Source organism: Suncus etruscus, chromosome 15, assembly GCF_024139225.1.
Source record: "Suncus etruscus isolate mSunEtr1 chromosome 15, mSunEtr1.pri.cur, whole genome shotgun sequence".
NCBI lineage: Eukaryota > Metazoa > Chordata > Mammalia > Eulipotyphla > Soricidae > Suncus > Suncus etruscus.
In genome coordinates, this window is record NC_064862.1 from 60,692,623 (window position 1) to 60,713,177 (window position 20,555).

At 45.5% G+C, this 20,555-nt stretch overlaps 1 non-coding gene across 1 annotated transcript; it reads right to left on the reverse strand.

The window, feature by feature from the left end:
• Positions 1-19,341: 19,341 nt before the first annotated feature.
• On the reverse strand, positions 19,342-19,448 carry LOC126031684 (U6 spliceosomal RNA). Its single transcript, XR_007503516.1, has one exon. It is a non-coding gene; the product is annotated as a U6 spliceosomal RNA (small nuclear RNA).
• Between the last annotated feature and the right edge of the window lie 1,107 nt (positions 19,449-20,555).

Below are 20,555 nucleotides of genomic sequence, written 5' to 3' on the forward strand. Positions count from 1 at the left end.
CTCAGGAACCATTTGAGGTGCCAGGGATGGGACCCAGGACAACCAAGTACAAATGTCCTACACACTATTTTATCACTCTCGCCCAAAAATGTTTTTGTTTTTAGATTCTGTATATAAATAAAATCATATGTTACTTGGATTTTTTATATTATTTCCTTTAGTCTATTACTTTAAGCTCCATTTATGTTATTGCAGGTGACATATAGTTTAGTATGTGAGTGGATAAATACATACACCATGTTTCCCTTAGTCATTCATCTACTGATGAACCCTTCAGTTGCCTTTATGCTTTAGCTATTTAATTGTAAATAGCCCTCAAATGTATAGAAGGTGCAAAGTGCTGTCGCTCCAGCCACATCTTTGGTGTAGTTTTTATATCTGATTTTGTTTGCCACACCAGCAGTGCTTAGGACTTTTTGCTGGCTCTGCACTCAGGGATCACTCCTGGAGGGGCTCAGCAGATCATATGGGGTGCTGGGGTGTGCAGGTTATGCAAAGCAAGTGTCCTGCCCACTACATTAGCTCTCCAGACCAGCATTGGCATTTCAACATCATTAATTTTTTAATTCACGAACATGAAATGTGACTCCATTTATTTATGTTTTTATTGCTTTTAGAAACGTTTGGGTTTGGGGGATGGAGCAATAGTACACTTGCCTTGCAAACAGTTGACACAGGTTTAATCTCCAGGACCCCATTATGGCTTCCCAAGCACCACCAGGAGGAGTCCTGAGTTCATATCCAGGAGTAGCCCCTGAGCACCACCATTTGTGGCCCAAAACAAATCTCCAAAAATAAAAACAAATTAGCCTGGGAAATAGCATAGTGGGTAAGGCATTTGCCTTCCAGGTGGCAGACCCACGTTTGATCCTCTTCATCCTATATAGTACCTCAAGCCTGCCAGGAGAAATTTCTTTTTTCTTTTTTGGATTTTGGGTTACACCCAGCAGCACTCAGGAGTTCTTCCTGGCTCTACGCTCAGAAATCGCTCCTGGCAGGCTCGGGGACCATATGGGATGCCGGGATTCGAACTACCGTTCTTCTGCATGAAAGGCAAACGCACTACCTCCATGCTATCTCTCCGGCTCCATGGAGTAATTTCTTAGCACAGAGTCAGGAATAATTCTGAGGCAGCGGCTGTGGGGTGTGGCTCAAAAACAAACAACAAAAAAAAATAGAGCAAAACTAAAGCAAACAAAAATGTTTGGGCTAGGGAGGTATTTTTATTTTTATTTTTGGTCCACACTCTATTGTGGACTCAGCTTACTACTCCTGGCCCTGTGAAGAATTGTTTTCTTTTTCTTCCTTCCTTCCTTCCTTCCTTCCTTCCTTCCTTCCTTCCTTCCTTCCTTCCTTCCTTCCTTCCTTCCTTCCTTCCTTCCTTCCTTCCTTCCTTCCTTCCTTCTTTCCTCCCTTCCTTCCTTCCTTCCTTCCTTCCTTCCTTCCTTCCTTCCTTCCTTCCTTCCTTCCTTCCTTCCTTCCTGTGAAGAATTGTTTTCTTCTTTCTTCTTCCTTCCTTTCTTCCTTCCTTCCTTCCTTCCTTCCTTCCTTCCTTCCTTCCTTCCTTCCTTTTCTTTCTTCCTTCTTCCTCTTCTTTCTTCCTTTTCTTCTTCTTCTTCTTCTTCTTTTTCTTCTTCTTCTTCTCTTTTCTTCTTTTCTTCTTCTTCTCTTTTCTTTTCTTCTTCTCTTTTCTTTTTTTCTTCTTCTTTCTTCTTCATCTTCTTCATTATCTTCTTCATCTTCTCTCTCTTCTCTCTTTTCTCTCTCTCTCTCTCATTTATTTTATTTTATTTTATTTTATTTTATTTTTTGGCTTTTGAGCCATACCTGGCTCAGGGTTACTCCTGGCTCTTCACTCAGAAATCGATCCTGGCAGGTTTAGGGATGCTGAGAATCGAACCCAGGTCTGTCCCAGGTCAGCTGCATACAAGGCAAATGCCTTACCACTGTGCCACCACTCCAGCTCCAAAAATTGTTTTCTTTTTTGATGAATTTTTCATTAGTGCGTGGTAGGTAGAAATGCCTCATGATTTTCTTTTTCCTTTTTCCTTTTGTGCCATACCCAGTGATGACCAGGGCTTACCCCTAGCTCTGACACAGAAACCTCTCCTGGCAATATTCATGGAGATCAAACCCAGGTCAGCCAATTGCATAGCAAGTGCCCTACTTGCTGTACTATTGCTCCAGCCTGCCTGTGATACTTTTAATTTTTTAATTTTATTTTATTTAAAAAAAAGGAACAAGAGGGCCCGGAGAGATAGCACAGCGGCGTTTGCCTTGCAAACAGCCGACCCAGGACCAAAGGTGGTTGGTTCGAATCCCGGTGTCCCATATGGTCCCCCGTGCCTGCCAGGAGCTATTTCTGAGCAGACAGCCAGGAGTAACCCCTGAGCACTGCCGGGTGTGACCCAAAAACCAAAAAAAAAAAAAAAAAAAAAAAAGGAACAAGAAGAAAGGAGCCAGAGGGATAGTGCAGCCTTGCATGCTGCTGACCGAGAACAGATGATGGTTTGAATCCCAGCATCATGTACGGTCCTCCGTGCCTGCCAGGAGCAATTTCTGAGCACAGAGCCAGGAGTAACCCCTGAGTGCCACCGGGTATGATCCAAAAACCAAAAAGAAAAAAAAATTTTTTATTTTATTAAAACGATCGTGAGGGGCCAGAGAGAAAGCACAGCAGTAGGGTGTTTGCTTTGCACTCTACAGAAACTGGACAGATGGTGGTTCAAATCCCAGCATCCCATATGGTCCCCCGATTATGCCAGGAGCAATATCTGAGCACAGAGCCCAGGAGTAACTCTGAGCGTTGCCAGGTGTAACCCAAAAACCAAAAAGAAAAAAGAAAAAGAAACTATTGTGATCTGTTACCCCTCCCCAGGGCAAAATGCTAATCTTACCTGATGGTCAGACCAGCCTACTGCTGGGAGGGGTCTTTGGTTTGTAATTAAGGCCTGGGAGGAGGGGGAAACCACAGAAGGAGCAGGAAGAAGAAGAAGCAGAGAGAGAGAGAGAGATCAGCATGGATGCAGAGGCTGTTTAGTTTAGAAGCCACACATGCTGGTTAGGGCCTTATAATAAAGCTTTATATCTCCTGACTTCAATTGACTGCTGTGGGTCATTTCTTCACTGTCACTACAGATCCACCATAGGAGCTGCAGATGCTGGATGAACCGAGAAAGGCCTCATCCATTCCATGCACCACCAGGACTTTATAATTAATGTTTAATACAATAGTGATCAACAGAATCCTTCATAGTTGAATTTGAGATATACAATGAGTCAAGGCCCTGCCCACCACCAGTGTCAACATCCTTCCACTAATAGTCCCAGAGTGCCCCCTTACCTGTCTGTATAACATGCTCTTTTAAGTTTAGATAGTTAAAGTTTAGCTCCCTTGATTCTATTATTATTGACTTGGGCTTAAATATTTAGTTCTGTCCTTATTTAGTTCCCTGCCAATATATTCGAGACCACTTGACTCCTGACCCCAGCCTTCCTTTGATCCTTTCTTCTTAGTTTTATAGAAAAATGTGTATGTGCTACAATAAAATAATCTGTGTCCCAAGGTTCTATGAAAAAGGCAGGAGCCCCAATTTAAAAAAATAAAAGATTAAAAATCCAATTAAAAAAAGGTGTATGTGGCAGGTTTTTTGTTTGTTTGCATAGGCACAGCAAAATATGGAAGAAAGAAAAAACCTTTGGCCTAAGAACAGCTTACACATGAAGCATCCTGGCATAAGACCAACTGTAGGCTCCAGGCATACTAAGTTGTCTAACCCCAAAGTCTTTCTCCGTGGGCCCAGTAAAAGTTCTTCACAATCCTGGTTGTCATGGTCAGGTTAATGTAGTTAGTGATCCTGGTTTTTGGACAGATCCTATGTCGAAATCAGAGTGGCATAGAGTGTCTTATGGTTTCATCACACCCATAGGTGGTAATGCTGGGAGCCCTGCCCTGAAAGTAAGTTGTAGCAGTTACCAAGTCATTAGGGTGTCGTATGATCTCACTCTGGAGCAAGTCAATGCCAGGGCAGCATTAAGTCTGTCCTGGTAGAAGACCGATTCCTAGTGTTGTTGTAGAAAATAATGCTGGTTCCATAGAGGGGATCCAAGGTTCAGGGGTGAATGGCCAATGTCCGATCTTCTGGAGCCTAAGTCTAGTCACTATGACAAGTGTTCAGGATGTAAAGTCCCATTACAATATAAAATGTATGTGTTCTTATCCCTATTAGATAAGAACTTGCTTCCACATGTAAGATTTCTTTTTTTTTTTTTTTTTTTTTGGTTTTTTTTTTAGGCCACACCCGTTAGATGCTCAGGGGTTACTCCTGGCTACACGCTCAGAAATTGCCCCTGGCTTGGGGGGACCATATGGGACGCCGGGGGATCGAACCGTGGTCCTTTCCTTGGCTAGCGCTTACAAGGCAGACACCTTACCTCTAGCGCCACCTCGCCGGCCCCAGGATTTCTTTATTTTAATGTTCCTATACTAAAGGAACAATGCCATATGGTACTACTGCTGCATATGGGAGTAAAAATAACAAGCCAAACAACCCCAATATCCTGGTTCTAATCTGAACTTGGATCACAAGAGGAACTTATCTACCAAAATTTCCTACTAAATAGATCCAAAGGAAAAAAAAAAAAAGGAATGGGGAAAACTGCTGATACATAAGAAGACAGACAATAAGAATTATACCTATTATGGAAATATGTCTAAAGAAACATTTGGGGCTGAAGAGACAGCACAACAGTCTTTGCCTTTGCCTTGCATGTGGCTGACCCAGGACAGACCCAGGTTCAATCCCTGGGTATGGTCCCCGGAGCCTGCCAGGAGCAATCTCTCTCTCTCTCTCTCTCTCTCTCTCTCTCTCTCTCTCTCTCTCTCTCTCTCTCTCTCTCTCTCTCTCTCTCTCTCTCTCTCTCTCTCTCTCTCTCTCCTCACACCCAGTGACACTCAGGGGTTACTCTTGGCTATGTGCTCAGAAATCGCTCCTGGTTTGGGGGACCACATGGGACACTGGGGAATCAAACCACGGTTCATTCTAGATTAGCGCTTGCAAGCAGATGCCTTACCTCTTGTGCCACTGCTCCAGCCCCCAAGAGCGATTTCTGATTGCAGAGCCTAAAGTAACCCCTGAGCACGACTGGGTGTGGCCCAAAAACCGGAAGGAAAAAAATATTCGAAAGAGATATACATGTCCCTTTAAGTCTTTTGAAATAGTCGGAAGGGGGGTGGATAAAATCTGGAGGACAGCTTCAGCTTTGCACATGGTCTTGCAGAGTCTGAAAAATGGCTCCTAGCAGTCACATATCAGGAAATGTTCTCAAGCTGGGGCTTTTCAGAAATCAAATCTGGTAGCAAGCAACAGTCCATAGTGAAGGAAGGTGGGGAGAAAAAGGGCCACTGAGAGCAAATCAGCTGCAGTAGCAGAGTTGTCGGCTTCTTCTTAGGCTGAGGCAAGGCTGACTGGGAAGCTGTCTTTTAGCCTGCCTATGGTTTTAATGTGTTAACTTTGTATTTACCAACTTTCTAAATTTTTTATTACCTCAAACAATATATGTGTGAGAGTGAAATAGAAAGAGATCTTTTTTTTTTGGGGGGGGGGGGCAACCCGGTGATGCTCAGGGGTTACTCCTGGCTATGTGCTCAGAAATTACTCCTGGCTTGGTGGACCATATGGGACGCCGGGGATCAAACGCTAGGGGATCAAACTGTGGTCCGTCCTAGGTCAGCCGCATGCTAGGCAAATGCCCTACCACTTGCGACACTGCTCCAGCCCCAGAAAGACCTTTTGAGGGTGTGTGTGTCTCTTTATGTGTATATATAATTATTTGTCTTTTAATGACAGGGATATGTTCGGAGAACGCCATCATCAAGTGATTTTACCGTTGTGCAAACATCATGGAAGAAGAGAGAAGATGGAATTTATTAATTAGTAGATACAAATTTTGAATTTTGATGGATAAATAGTTCTGGTGGTTATAGTTGAATTATATATATATGTATATGTGTATACATATATATATATAGTTAATTCTGTCTATGCACTCAGAAGTCACTCCTGGCTCGGGGGGCCATATGGGACACCAGGGGATCAAACCGTGGTCTGTCCTAGGTCAGATGCATGCAAGGCAAATGCCTTATCGCTCCTCCACCGCTCAGACCCTGTATATATATATATCACAGAGCTGTACAATTAAATATAATTAAGATGGTTTTAAAAAGAGGACTAGAGAGATAGTACTGTGGGTAGAGACTTGATTGCACGCAGCTAACCCAGCACCACATATGATTCCCCAAACATATCAAGGAGTGACCCCACCCCTGAGCAAAGTGCCAGGCACTGAGAGGAGCCAGAGCAATAGCACAGAGAGTAGTAGGGGTGCAAGGTAGTTCAATCTCCAGCATTCCATATGGTCCCCCCCCCAAAGCCCACCAGGAGTAACCCCTGAGGGCTGCCTGGTTTGCCTCCTCCCCATAAAAAGCCCTGAGCACTGCTGGGTGTGGCCCAAGACAAAATAAGATGGTTTAAAAAACAAACAAAAAAAAGATGAAGGGAGTCCCAAGGAGAGAACTCAAGTGGAAACATCTTTACAAAGTACAACTTCGAGTTCTTCCCTAGCACCACATGAACACCCGGAAAAGGTCACTATAGCCTTGGTTGCCTAAGAAATGCTGGGCATGGGACCAGAGAAATAGCAGGAAGGTAGGGCATTTGCCTTGCATGCAGAAGGACGGTGGTTCGAATCCCAGCATCCCATATGGTCCTCCGAGCCTGCCAGAAGCGATTTCTGAGCGTAGAGCCAGGAATAACCACTGAGCGCTGCCGGGTGTGACCCAAAAAAAAAAAAAAAAGAACTGCTCAAAGAACTGTGAACTATCAGATTAGAGATACCAAGCAAACATCTCTAGGAGTTACGGGTATGTATATTCCCTGAAAGGGCCGTCACAAAAATAGCCTTAAGTGAAAAGGAAAGAAGAACTTTTAGAACTATATTCTAAAATAACTATATTCCAAGTACCAGAATGTACCAGGAGCAGCCCTGGTTACCCCTGACACTGCAAAGCCAAAGCAGCCTTACATCCTCTGACCTGCACTTTTTTTTTGTTTTGTTTTTAGTTTTTCTGTTGTTTTTGGACCACACCCAGTAATGCTCAGGGATTACTCCTGGCTCTGTGCTCAGAAATTGCTCCTGGCAGGCTCAGGGTGATATGGAATGCCTGGTTTTGAACCTGGGTTGTCAAGAGTGGATCCCCATGCAAGGCTAAGGCTTCAATGCTGTGCCATCACTCCAACCCTGAACCTTACTTTGAGCCACAGGCCTGGTTGATTAAGAATTCCAGGAAGGCGGGCCGGAGAGATAGCATGGAGGTAAGGCATTTGCCTTTCATGCAGGAGGTCATCGGTTTGAATCCCGGCGTCCCATATGGTCCCCCCCCCCCCCCCGTGCCTGCCAGAAGCAATTTCTGAGCCTGGAGCCAGGAATAACCCCTGAGCACTGCCGGATGTGACCCAAAAACCACAAGAAGAAAAAAAAAAAATTCCAGGAAGAGGGGGCTCGGAGCGGTGAGTCTTCTGCCTTGCCAGCACTAGCCTAGAATGGATCCCCCAGCGTCCCATATGGTCCCCCAAGCCTGGAGTGATTTCTGAGCACATAGCCTGGAGTAACCCCTGAGCATCAGCAGGTGTGGCCCAAAAACAAACAAAAAAAAGAATTCCAGAAGAAAAAAAAAAAGAGTTCCAGGAAGCGGGTCCAGAAAGACAATGCAGTGATAGGGCATTTGCCTTGCACACACTGACCCGGGAAGGTCTTGGTTTGATCTCAGGCGAACCATATGGCCTCCCAGCCAGGAGTGATTTCTGAGTGCATAGCCAGGAATAACCCCTGAGTGTCACTGGGTGTGCCAAAAAAAAAAAAACAAAAAAATTGAATTCCAGGAAGAGGAGTCAGAAAGATAGTACAAAAAAAGAAAAAAGAAAAAAGATAGTGCAGTGGTAGGGCGTTTGCCTTGTACGTGGCTGACTCAGGAAGGTCCTCGGTTTGATCCCCACATAACCAGGAGTAACCCCTGAGTGTCATCGGGGTGTGGCCCAAAAACCAAAAAATAAGATTTGGTGTGGGGAACAGACCTGTAGCACTCCTGGCTCTGCGCTCAGAAATTGTTTCTGGGAATCAAACCCCGGTTCATCCCTGGTCTGCTTCTGGGGATCGAACCCAGGTTTGTCCCTGGTCTGCTGCGTGCAAGGCAAATGTCCTACAGCTGTGCTATCACTCCTGCTCCATATGACCCTTCTTTTAAAAAAGTCTAATTGATTTAATTTGATTTGATTTTGAGGGGGGCCACACCCGGTGATGCTCAGGAGTCACTCTTGGCTATGAGCTCAGAAATCCCTCCTGGCTTGGGGGATCAAACCAGGGTCTGGCCTAGGTCAGCTGCATGCAAGGCAAACGCCCTATGCCCTACGCCCTATGCTGTGCTATCGCTCCGGCCTCAGATTTTAATTTTTCTGACTGAGGGCACTTGCTTTGTATGCATCTGATCCCAGCTTGGCCTCCAGCATAAATCCATGAGTAGTTACTCTAAGTACCAGGAAATGTGGACCAAGCCCCTGTACCACCAGCTTCCCCCTAAAAAGAACAACAGCGAGATTCAAATGTTTCTAAAGGGGGCCAGATTAATAGCACAGCAATGGGGTGTTTACCTTGCACGTAGCTGGCCCAGGATGAACCTAGTTTCAATCCGTGGCGTCCCACACTGTCCCCCAAGCCAGGAGCGATTTCTGAGAACATAGCCAGGAATAACCCCTGAGCATCACTGGGTGTGGCCCCAAAACAAAACAAAACATTAAATGAATCTGAAGGAAGCTGCAGAAGGAAATGTGAAGCTAGCAGATGTTAGTTTATGAGGTTTCAAGGAAGGATCCAGCTCCATAATGTGAAGATATAGGTAAAGCAGCGAGTGCTAATGCGGAAGATCCAGCTATGATCTTTGACAAGGCGGTTGCCCCGAACCGCAGGTATCAGTGTGGCTGGATGGCCCTTCCTTGGCAGAAACCATCTCAGATAGCTTTGAAGAAGTCAGTGTGGTTTCCAGCGTTCAAAGAGCAGCTTGACTCTCAAGTTAGAGGACAAAGCCCTTGGTGACTGAATTGAGGCCCGCACTCATTCACTATTTCAAAATCCAAGGCCTTGGAGAATGATGCAAAGACTATTCTGCCTGTATTCCAGAAGTAAAAGTCTAAATGACAGCACATCAGTTATCAGCATGCTTTACTGAAATTTTCAAACTGACAGCTCAGAGGAAAAATAGATTGCTTTCAAATTATGATTGTCTGCTAACAATGCACATGATGGAGATGTACAGAAGATAAATGCTTCATGTTAGCAAATGCAACATCCATCCTACAGTGCTGGACCAAGGAGTCATTCTGGCTTTCAAGTCCTATTACTTAAGAAATTCGTTTCATGTGGCTCAGCTGTCACAGATGTAATTCCTCTAAAAGATAAAGTGAAAAGCTTCTAGCAAGGACTCACCATCTAGATGTTAAGATCATTGGTAGGGAGGGTACTTGCCTTGCATGTGGCAATCTAGGGTTTAATCCCTAGCACCACATATGGATGCCTGAGTACCACCAGGAGCAATCCCTGAACCCAGAGCCAGGAGTAATCTCACTAGATGTGCTCCCCTGGGGGGGGGAACATAATAAGATACTTTGTGGGGCTGGAGTGATAGCACAGTGTAGGGTGTTTGCCTTGCACATAGCAGACCCAAAATGGACCCAGGTTTGGTCCCCAGCATCCCATATTGTTCTCCGAGCCTGCCAGGAGCAATTTCTCCTGACAGAGTGCAGAGCTAGGTGTAAATCCTGAGTGCCACCAGTTGTGGCCCAAAAACCCAAAATCCCCACCCTCAAAAAAAGATAATTTGTGATTGCTTGAAAGAGGTAAAAAAAAATGTCAACACGACTAAGTTTGGAAGAAGTTGACACATGGCCTACCTGGGTTCTATCTTTGGCATCCCGTATAGTCACCTGAGCACTGAGAGGAGTGATCCCGAGGCACAGAGCCAGAAATAATTCCTGAGCACTGTTGTGTGTAGCCCAAAATGAAATTAAAAAAAGTTGATTTCGGGGACAGAGAGATAGCATGGAGGTAGTGCATTTGCCTTGCATGCAGAAGGACGGTGGTTCGAATCCCAGCATCCCATATGGTCCCCGTCCCTGCAGGGGGCGATTTCTGAGCATAGAGCCAGGAGTAACCCCTGAGCGCCTGCCGGGTGTGATCCAAAAACCAAAAAAAGAAAAGTTGATTTCAGTCTTCAGAATGACTTTGACTAGCCAAGATGTCATGCGGCTGGAGAGATAGGTTAATGCCGGCACCACATCAAGCACCTTCAGGAGTGAACCCCGGGCACCTTGCCAGGAGTAAGCTATGAGTGTGACCCAAAAGAAAACAACAAAGACTTTAGGAGAGGAAGTCGGTACCAACACTGTGCAACCAGCTAGAGAACTCAAATTAGCAGTTGAGCTCAACTCAGTGCCTGAGCAGCTGCACTCACAGGAGCCGGGTGTGACCCTAAAACCAAACCAAACCAAACAAAACAAAACAGGAGGTGCCAGAGATATAGTACAGTGGGTAAGACCTAGGTTTAATCCCCAACACTGAATATAGTTCCCTGAGCCCTGCCCCAGCACAGTGTCAAGATTAAGCCCTGAACATCACCTGCTATATGGCCCCACCCCACTCCCAAAAAAAAGAAATTTCTAGTCACCCCAGCTTCAGCAGCTGCCACCATTGACATAAAGATATGACTCACTGAGAACTCTAATAATATTTAGGGTTTATTTTTTTATACTTAGTTTTTTTTAAATCTTTATTTATTAATTGATTGATTGTTTTCTTAGCCACATTCAGCAGTGCTCAGGGGTTATTCCTGGCTCTACACTCTCCCCTGGCAGGCTAGGGAATCATATGGAATGCCAGAAATCAAACCGGGTTCCTCCCAAGTTGGCAGAATGCAAGGCGAATGACCCTCTGCTGTGCTATCTTTCTAGCCCATAGGTTTAGGTTTTTTTTTTTTCTGGGCCACACCCTGCCACATATGGGGCCCCATATGGGATGCTGGGAATCGAACCCAGGTGCATCCTGGGTCAGCCACGTGCAAGGCAAATGCCCTATTGCTGTGGTATTGCTCTGGCCCGCAATATTTTAAATTAAGGTATGTTTTTTTTTGTTTGTTTTATTTTGTTTTTTCTTTTGGGGGGGGGCACACCCAGCAGTGCTCAGGAGTTATTCCTGGCTCTGTGCTCAGAAATTATTCCTGGCAGTTTTGGGGGACCATCTGGGATGCCAGGGATCGAACCCAGGTTAGCCACGTGCAAGGCAAATGCCCTACCTGCTGTTCCAGCCAGTATGTTTTGCTTTATTTTGGGACTAATTTTGTTTTTTTATTTTGGGCTACACCCGTTGATGCTCAGGGGTTACTCCTGGCTATGTGCTCAGAAATTGCTCCTGGCTTGTAGGGACCATATGGGACGCAGGGGGGTTGAACAATGGTCCATCCTAGGCTAGCACTTGCAAAGAAGACACCTTATCTCTAGCGCCACTGCTCTGGCCCCTGTACTTTGTGACTGATTTTGATTTGGGTAACACCTAGATAGAAGTGCTTGGCTAGTTCGTCTCCTGGGTCTGTGCTCAGAGCTCACTCCCAGTAGTGCTTGGAGAACCGATTGGTGGCAGGGACCAGTCTGGATCTCCTGCAGGCAAAACACCTGTCCAGCCTGTTGAAGTATTCTTTTTTTTGTTTGTTTGTTTTTGGGCCACACCCGGCGGTGCTCAGGGGTTACTCCTGGCTGTCTGCTCAGAAATAGCTCCTGGCAGGCATGGGGGACCATATGGGACACCAGGATTCGAACCAACCACCTTTGGTCCTGAATCGGCTGCTTGCGAGGCAAACGCTGCTGTGCTATCTCTCCGGGCCCTTGAACTATTCTTCTATTGCAAAGATATAACATTATTGCACTCATAATGGACTGTGTAAATAGAACTTCCATAAATAGGGACCAGAGTTATATCACAGCGGTAGGGCATTTGCCTTACACATGGCCGACCCGGGACATGGAACCCAGGTTCCATCGCCGGTATCCCATATGGTCCACCGAGCCTGCCAGGAGCAATTTCTGAGTGCAGAGCCAGGAGTAACCACTGAGTGCTTCCACATGTGGCCCAAAAACTGAAAAACCCAAACAAACACAAAATCCACTTTCTTTCTTTTTCTTTTCTTTTCTTTTCTTTTCTTTTTTGTTTTTTGGTTTTTGGGTCACACCTGGCAGCGCTCAAAGGTTATGCTCAGAAACCGCTCCTGGCAGGCTCAGGGGACCATATGGGATGCCGGGGTTCAAACCACCGACCTTCACATGCAAGGCCTTACCTCCATGCTATCTCTCCAGCCACAAAAATCCACTTTCATAAACACTTGGAAACCAAAATCTTCATATGACTTGTTTTCTTGCACTATTTCCTATTTTGGTCTAGCACTAAGCCTGTAATCGCTCTGAAATGTAACTGTCCTCTATTCTGGGAAAGCTCATAGATGGTGAGTGGGTGTTGATATCTCCCCCTAGTAGAGTAGGGACTTACTTAGCACCTGACTATAAAGCCAATAATTACCCCTGCGGCTTGTGGCCAAAATATAAACAACAAAAAATGGAAAAAGAAAAAAAGAAACCCATTGGTCAGTTTTTACCACTAATCTCACTTGAAAATCTTTCTTGCTGTTATATTTGGCCACACCCAGAGACTCTCAGGGCTTACTTCTGGTTCTGTACTCAGGGATCACTCTTGCACTCCTGTCAGAGTTCAGGGGACAATATGGCATTCCGGAGATCAAACCAAGGTTGGCCACATTCAAGGTAAACTCTCTCTCCCCCTCTCTCTGTCTCTCTCTCTCCCCCTCTCTCTGTCTCTCTCTCTCTCCCCCTCTCTCCCTCCCTCCCTCCCTCCCTCCCTCCCTCCCTCCCTCCTTCTCTCTCTCTCTCTCTCTCTCTCTCTCTCTCTCTCTCTCTCTCTCTCTGGCTCTTATGAGAAAAATTTTAAGCATTAGAAGGGTGTAAGATTCATGATATTAGATACAGATTTGTTTGATTTTGGTTTGGGGGCTGCATTCAGTAGTACTCAGAGTTTACTCTTGGCTCTGTCCTCAGAGATTACTTCTAGCAGTGCTCAAAGGGATCGTATGTGGTGCCAGAGATTAAACCAGAGTCAGTCAGATACACCTTAACTACCTTAGCCCCTGTAATTTCTGGTTCATAAAATAGATGTTTGAAAATGGTGTTTTTCACTTAAAAAGGTAAATTTTGGGGCCGGAGTGATAACACAGCGGTAGCACAAAGCCAGGAGTAACCCTTGAGCACTGTTGGGGGTGGCCCAACACCCCCCAAAAAAGTAAATTTTGATGTGGTATATGTATGGTGCTGATACAACACATAACTTTTTTTTTGTTTTGGGGTCACACCAGTGGCGCTCAGAGATTACTCCTGGCAGGCTCTGGGGACCAGATGGGATGCTGGGAATTGAACTGGAGTCCATCCGGGATTGGCTGCATGCAAGGCAAACACCCTACTGCTATGCTATTGCTCTGGCCCACAGATACCTTTTTTTTGGAGTGGACCACACCGGCAGTGCTCAGGGCTTACTCCTGACTCTGTGCTTACTCTTGACTCCTGGTGGTGCTGGGGACCATATGGGGTGCCAGGGATTGAACCTGGGTTGAACACATGCAAGGCAGGTGTCCTACCCTCTGTATCATCTTTTTGTTTGTTTGTTTTTGTTTTTGGTTCACCCTGGCATCGCTCAAGGGTTACTCCTGGCTGGTTACTCCTGGCTTTGTGCTCAGAAATCTTCCTGGCAGGCTGGGGGTGGGAGAGATCATATGGGATGCTGAGAATCAAACCACTGTCTGTCCTGGGTTGGCTGTGTACAAGGCAAATGCCCTACCATTGTGTTATCTCTCTGGTCCCTATATCATCTTTCTGACCTCTGCCCAGGTAACTTTTTGTTTTGTTTTCGGGCCACACCCAGTGACGCTTAGGGGTTACTCCTGGCTATATGCTAGAAATCACTCAGAAATCCTGGCTTGGGGGAACCATATGGGATGCCGGGGAATCATGGTCATTCCTAGGCTAGCGCGGGCAAGGTAGAATTTTTTTTAGATGCCTTATGGCTTGCGCCACCACTCTGGCCCCCCAGGTAACTTTTTTGAACCAGGTGGATGGAAGCTCAGAGTGAGAGAAGAATGAAAGCTGAAAGCATGGTGACAGACTGGGAGAGCCAGGAACTTCGCTTCTAAACTAAAATGGAAATCTAGAAAGGAGGAAATGTTAGTGTCTATTTATTCCTGCTGAGGGAGTGACTTATCCATTCTAGAGCTGAATTCCAGCCAGCCTCCTTGCTCTGGAGCAGTAGAAGGCATGGATGAGATACCACAGAACACTAGGTTCTGTCCTGAAGGCCAGCCTGGAAGAACGGTCCCTATAACTAGAGCTTCCAGAATGGGCAAGGTGGACCCCACTATTCTTGGGTTTATGAGAAAATGGGGAAGAGATGAAAACAGGGTGTCTACAGGGATAAAAGCAAAGCTCAAGAAAGTATGACTGGGGATTGGTTGGTAAGAATCAGTCAGTTTTGGGCCCGGAGAGATAGCACAGCGGTGTTTGCCTTGCAAGCAGCCGATCCAGGACCCAAGGTGGTTGGTTCGAATCCTGGTGTCCCATATGGTCCCCCGTGCCTGTCAGGAGCTATTTCTGAGCAGACAGCCAGGAGTAAGCCCTGAGCACCGCCGGGTGTGACCCAAAAACCAAAAAAAAAAAAAAAAAATCAGTCAGTTTTGTGGAAGGAGCAGAAAAGAGTTGGTTTGGGCTGGAGCGATAGTGATGTGGTAGTTCGTTTGCCTTGCACGCGGCTGACCCAGGATGGACCTAGGTTTGATCCCCTGTGTCTCATATGGTTTCCCAAGCTAGGAGCAATTTCTGAGTCAGGAGTAACCCCTGAGTGTTACCAGGTGTGGCCCCAAAACAAACAAATAAACAAAAAAGTTGGTTTGTATTAAGGCAAGAAAATGAGACCAATCTTTTGAGGTCATGTTGGGAGAACAGAGAAATGTGAGAGACTAAGCAGGGAGGGCATTTCTAAGAGCCAGATCCTTATTGACACAGAAAACAAAATGTTTGATAAGCAAGCACCAGAAGAAGAGGGTGAAATTTCTGAGTCCTAAAGAAGAGAGAAATGCTGTGAATCAATTAGGAAAGTGTGGGTAGGCAGGGATCTCAAACTCAATTTACCTGGAGGCCGAAGGAGACAAAGTCAGGGTGATCCTTGAGTGTAAAGTCAGTAGTAAGCCTTGAACAGTGGGGGGTGGGGTGGGGGGGGTGTGTGACCCAAACAACTAAAACAAAACAAAAAAATATTCCTCTAGGGTAGGGCCACAAAATGTTGTACGGAGGGCTGCAAACAGCTCGCGGACCGAGAGTTTGAGACCTCTGGGGTAGGGCATTTACTAAAGTTCCAGGTCAGTTCCCTTCCTTTATCCCCACCCAAGGATGCAATTATGGAGAACTGTGTCCAGTAGGAGGGAAGTGAAAAAGACAGAGCATTCTTTTTTTTTTTTTGGTTTTTGGGCCACACCCGTTTGACGCTCAGGGGTTACTCCTGGCTATGTGCTCAGAAATCGCCCCTGGCTTGGGGGGACCATATGGGACACCGGGGGATCGAACCGCGGTCCTTCCTTGGCTAGCGCTTGCAAGGCAGACACCTTACCTCCAGCGCCACCTACCCGGCCCCAAAATTTTGACTTTTTTTTTTTTTTTGTGGTTTTTGGGTCACACTCGGCAGTGCTCAGGGGTTATTCCTGGCTCCAGGCTCAGAAATTGCTCCTGGCAGGCACGGAGGACCATATGGGACGCCGGGATTCGAACCGATGACCTCCTGCATGAAAGGCAAATGCCTTACCTCCATGCTATCTCTCCGGCCCAAAAGACAGAGCATTCTTTTGGAAAGGAGGTGGAAGAGCTAGAGAGCTCACTCACCAAAATGTCCAAAATTGGGGCTGGAGAGATAGTACAGCGATATGGCATTTCCCTTGCATGTGGACAACCCAGGAAGGACCCAGTTTGGTCCCCAGCATTCCATATCGTCCCCCAGCCTGCCAGGGGCGATTTCTGAGTGCAGAGCCAGGAGTGATCCCTGAGCACTTCTGGGTGTGGCCCAGATAGCAATCACTCACTCAATCAATACAAAAAAATGTCCAAAATTATTGGTACCGAACCCTCCTCTGAGTCCTCTGATGAGGCTGAAATGGGCCTTATCCCATAGCTGCATGGCAGATGTCTCATGGGTGGTGGAAAGTTCCATAGCATGAGTCCCATTGGGAAGACTTGGTTGCAATGTTAATTAGAGAAGTTCGTAGAACTTCTAATTAGAGAAGGAGTTCATAGAATCCCATAGCTGCACAACAAACACGTAGGCATTGCTAGTTTGGCAAGTAAGGTATCTTGGTTTGGGGGTGGTGTGGGGTTTTGTTTTATTTTACTTAACTTATTTGATTAAAATTTTAAATTATAATACAGTGATTTACCAAGTAGTTCATAATTCAGTTGTTTAGGCTTTAAATGTTCAAACACCAATTCCGCCACCAGTGTTTTCTTACCTTCACCAGTGTTTCCAATTTTCCACTCACCACCCTATTCTGCCCCTTCAAACAAATTTACTTCAGGGTCTGGAGAGACAGCACAAAACAAGTAGGGCATTTGCTTTGCATGCAGTCAACCAGGTTTGATCCCTGGCATTCCATATGGTTCCTACTCCCAAGCCTGCCAGGAGTGATTTCTTTTGCACTCAGGAGTTACTCCTGGCTCTTTGCTCAGAAATTGGTCCTGGCAGGCTCAGGGGACCATATAGAATGCTGGGAATGGAACCCGGGTCCCACCCAAGTCAGCTGCATGCACGACAAATGCCCTACTGCTATGCTATCTCTCCAGCCCCCCAGGAGTGATTTCTGAGCACAGAGCCTGAGCCAAACAAACAAAAACCGAAGTTACTTCAGATTCCTTTTACAACACGAAGGCAAAAGGGATTATCAAAACCTAGATCAACAAGGGTCAATTTGAAATTATCATTCTAGCTGTCCAAGGTGTTACTGATGTCAGTGTCAAATGATTTACTAGGTTGTGGTTGGAGCTATTTGAGCCTTCTATATTACTGTTTAGACTCACTGAGCTTGGTAGATTAGTGTGTAACTTTACCATTTCCTGGTATATTACAGGGCTGACACTACTGTGAAACTTTGAGGTGTCATTCACCTGCTTGTGGCCACACAGTCTGAGACTAATTTGATGGCTTGGAAGTTTCATAAGGCTAAATCACTCTGCTGAGAGGTCTCTGTCAGAAGGTGTCATGGGTGGCACTGGACTGCTGTGGCTTTATGTATAAAAGAGAATCTGCCTCACCCTTTCGCAGAAGGCCCCAGAGAGAATAGGTTGGACAAGAGTACCTGGGAAGATTCAGTGGCCATCATTTTCTTTTGGAACTTAGAGTAGTTGGGATGCTCTTTCTGCCTGAATATGGCAGCTCTTTACTTATTTTATTATTATTACTACTAATAATATTTTAATAATATTAATTTGGCTTTTGGGCCCAATCTGGCTATGCTTAGAGCTTCCTCCTGGTGAGTTTGGGAAATTATACGATGGGGATTAAACCCTGGTCAGATGTGTGCAAGGCATGCACCCAACCTGCTGTACCTCTGGCCTCTGTTTTTATTTATTTATTTATTTTGGCTTTTGGGCCACACCTGGCCATGCTCAGGGATTACTCCTGGCTCTGTGCTCAGAAGTCATTCCTATTAGGCTCTGGGGACCATTTGGAATGTCAGGGATTGAACCTGGGTCTGTTCTGGGTCAGCCCTGTAAAAGGCAAATGCCCTACTGCTGTGCTATCGCTCTGGCCCCTGTTTTTATTTTTGATCTACTCCTGGCAGTGTAGGGGGTGGACCAGTATAATGGTGCTGGGATCAAACTAGGGTTGGCTGCATGTATGTAGCCTATACCTTGAGCCCTGTACTAGTTGTCTGACCCTCATGCAGACTCTTCTTGGGAACTTTCTCAGCCTTGATGAAGGTTAACTGGGCCTGTGGGATACATGAAAGGAAATATATGTTAGCTTCCATCTCAACAAAAGTCTCACTGGCAGCACCAACCAGTATTATTTTATTTATTTATTTATTTATTTATTTATTTATTTATTTATTTATTTATTTATTTATTTATTTATTTATGATTTTGGGGTCATACCCAGCAGCGCTCAGGGGTTACTCCATGCTCTGCACTCAGAAATCGCTCCTGGCAGGCTTGTGGGACCATATGGGATGCTGGGATTCGAACCACCATCTATCATGAATCAGCTGTGTACAAGGCAAACGACCTACCACTGTCTTATCTCTCCAGACCCCATTTTTATTTAAAAAAAAATGCATCATATAGTTCACATACCTGATAATAATACATTTGTTTCAAGATGACAGAAAGCAAAGTTATTTAAAACAACAGAAAGGGGGCCGGGAAGGTGGCGCTAGAGGTAAGGTGTCTGCCTTGCAAGCCCTAGCGTAGAATGGACCGGCGTCCCATGTGGTCTCCCCAAGCCAGGAGTGATTTCTGAGCGCATAGCCAGGAGTAACCCCTGAGCGTCAAACAGGTGTGGCCCAAAAACCAAAACAACAGAAAGAAAATAAAGACCCCACAGCATGAACCGAAAAACAAAAGTTCAGGATGGTTGGGGGCCGGAGCTATAGCTGGTGGGGTGTTTATCTTGCACACAACTGATCTGGGTTTGATCACTGGTATCCCTGATCTCTGCCAAGTTTGGGCATCCCAAACAAAACTCAGGAGGGGGACCCACAGCCCTGGGTGTAGGTAGAAAGAAGAAAATATCTGGGGTTGGGGAGAGGATGCTTGGTGTTACTGTCTTGCCCATGAATTTTACATTAATAAAATGCCAGCTGGCAAAGCCAAAAAAAAAAAGAAAGAAAGAAAAGAAAGAAAAACTAAAAAAATAAAATGGAATAGAAAAAGTTCAGTAGCAAATATATTAAAAATATGGAATGTTGGGACAGGAGAGATAGCATGGAGGTAAGGCATTTGCCTTTCACGCAGAAGGACAGTGGTTCAAATCCCGTCATTCCATATGGTCCTCCGAGCCTACCAGGAGCGAGTTCTGAGCGTAGAGCCAGGAGTAACCCCTGAGCGCTGCAGGGTGTGACCCAAAAACCACACACACACACACACACACAAAAAAATGGAATATTTCACAAATTTGCATGTCATCCTTGTGCTGAGGCCATGCTAATTTTCTCTGTATAATTCCAATTTTAGTATATGTGCTGCTGAAGTGAGTACACCAATCAATATTATTATTATTATTATTATTGTTATTATTATTATTATTATTATTATTTTGGTTCTTGAGTCACACCTGGTGGCGCTCAAGGGTTCCTCCTAGTTCTGTGCTCAGAAATCACTCCTGCATACAGAAAGGAATAAGCTAGAGCAAGTACACCTCCCAATTAAAAGTAAGTAAAAATGGGGCTGGAGATATAGCATGGAGGTAAGGTGTTTGCCTCTCATGCAGAAGGTCAGTGGTTCGAATCCCGGCATCCCATATGGTCCCCAGAGCCTGCCAGGAGCGATTTCTGAGTGTGGAGCCAGGAGTAACCCCTGAACGCTGCCGGGTGTGACCCAAAACAAACAAACAAAAAAAAAAACAAAAAAAAAAATAGAGTGCAGTGGCTGGAGCAATAGCACAGCGAGTATGGTGTTTGTCTTGCATGTGGCAGACCAGGGCTCTGTCAGTGGCATCCCATATGGTCCCCTGAGTCTTCCAGGAGCAGTTTCTGAGTGCAGAACCAGGAGTAACCTGACTGAACATTACTGGGTGTGGCCAAAAGATCAAAGCCAAACAAACAAAAAAACAAATAAAAAGAGTGCAGCCCACAGGGGATTTATGGGCAAACAGAATAGCTTCTGAACACCACAATGGAAAGGAAAGGGAAGGGACAGGGAAAGCAATGCTAGAAGGAAGAAAGGAGGAGAAGCCACATGGGCAAGAGCTGAGAAGGTCAATACATGTCATGAGAATGAGAGTTTAAAGGGGCTACAATTTTTAGACTCCCTGTGAGGTCATAAAGTGAGCAGGGGATGAAGGCCCATAATGAGATTGGAGAGGTGACAAGGTAACAGGGGTACAAGTGAGGCCAGGAAAAAGGTGGTCTGTTATATATTTTGGGACCACATCCAGCAGTGTTCAGGGATCGTTTCTAGCGGTACTCACACAGTGCCATGACACAACCACATCTAAGGCAAACATGTCACTTTTGTACTTGATTTCTGGCAGGTCTCTATGTTAGACATCCATGATTCCTGAGATTCAATTAATTTTGTTTTTTGGTTTTGGGGCTACACCCAGTATTGCTCCAGGATGCTTGGGGAACCATACAGGGTGCTAGG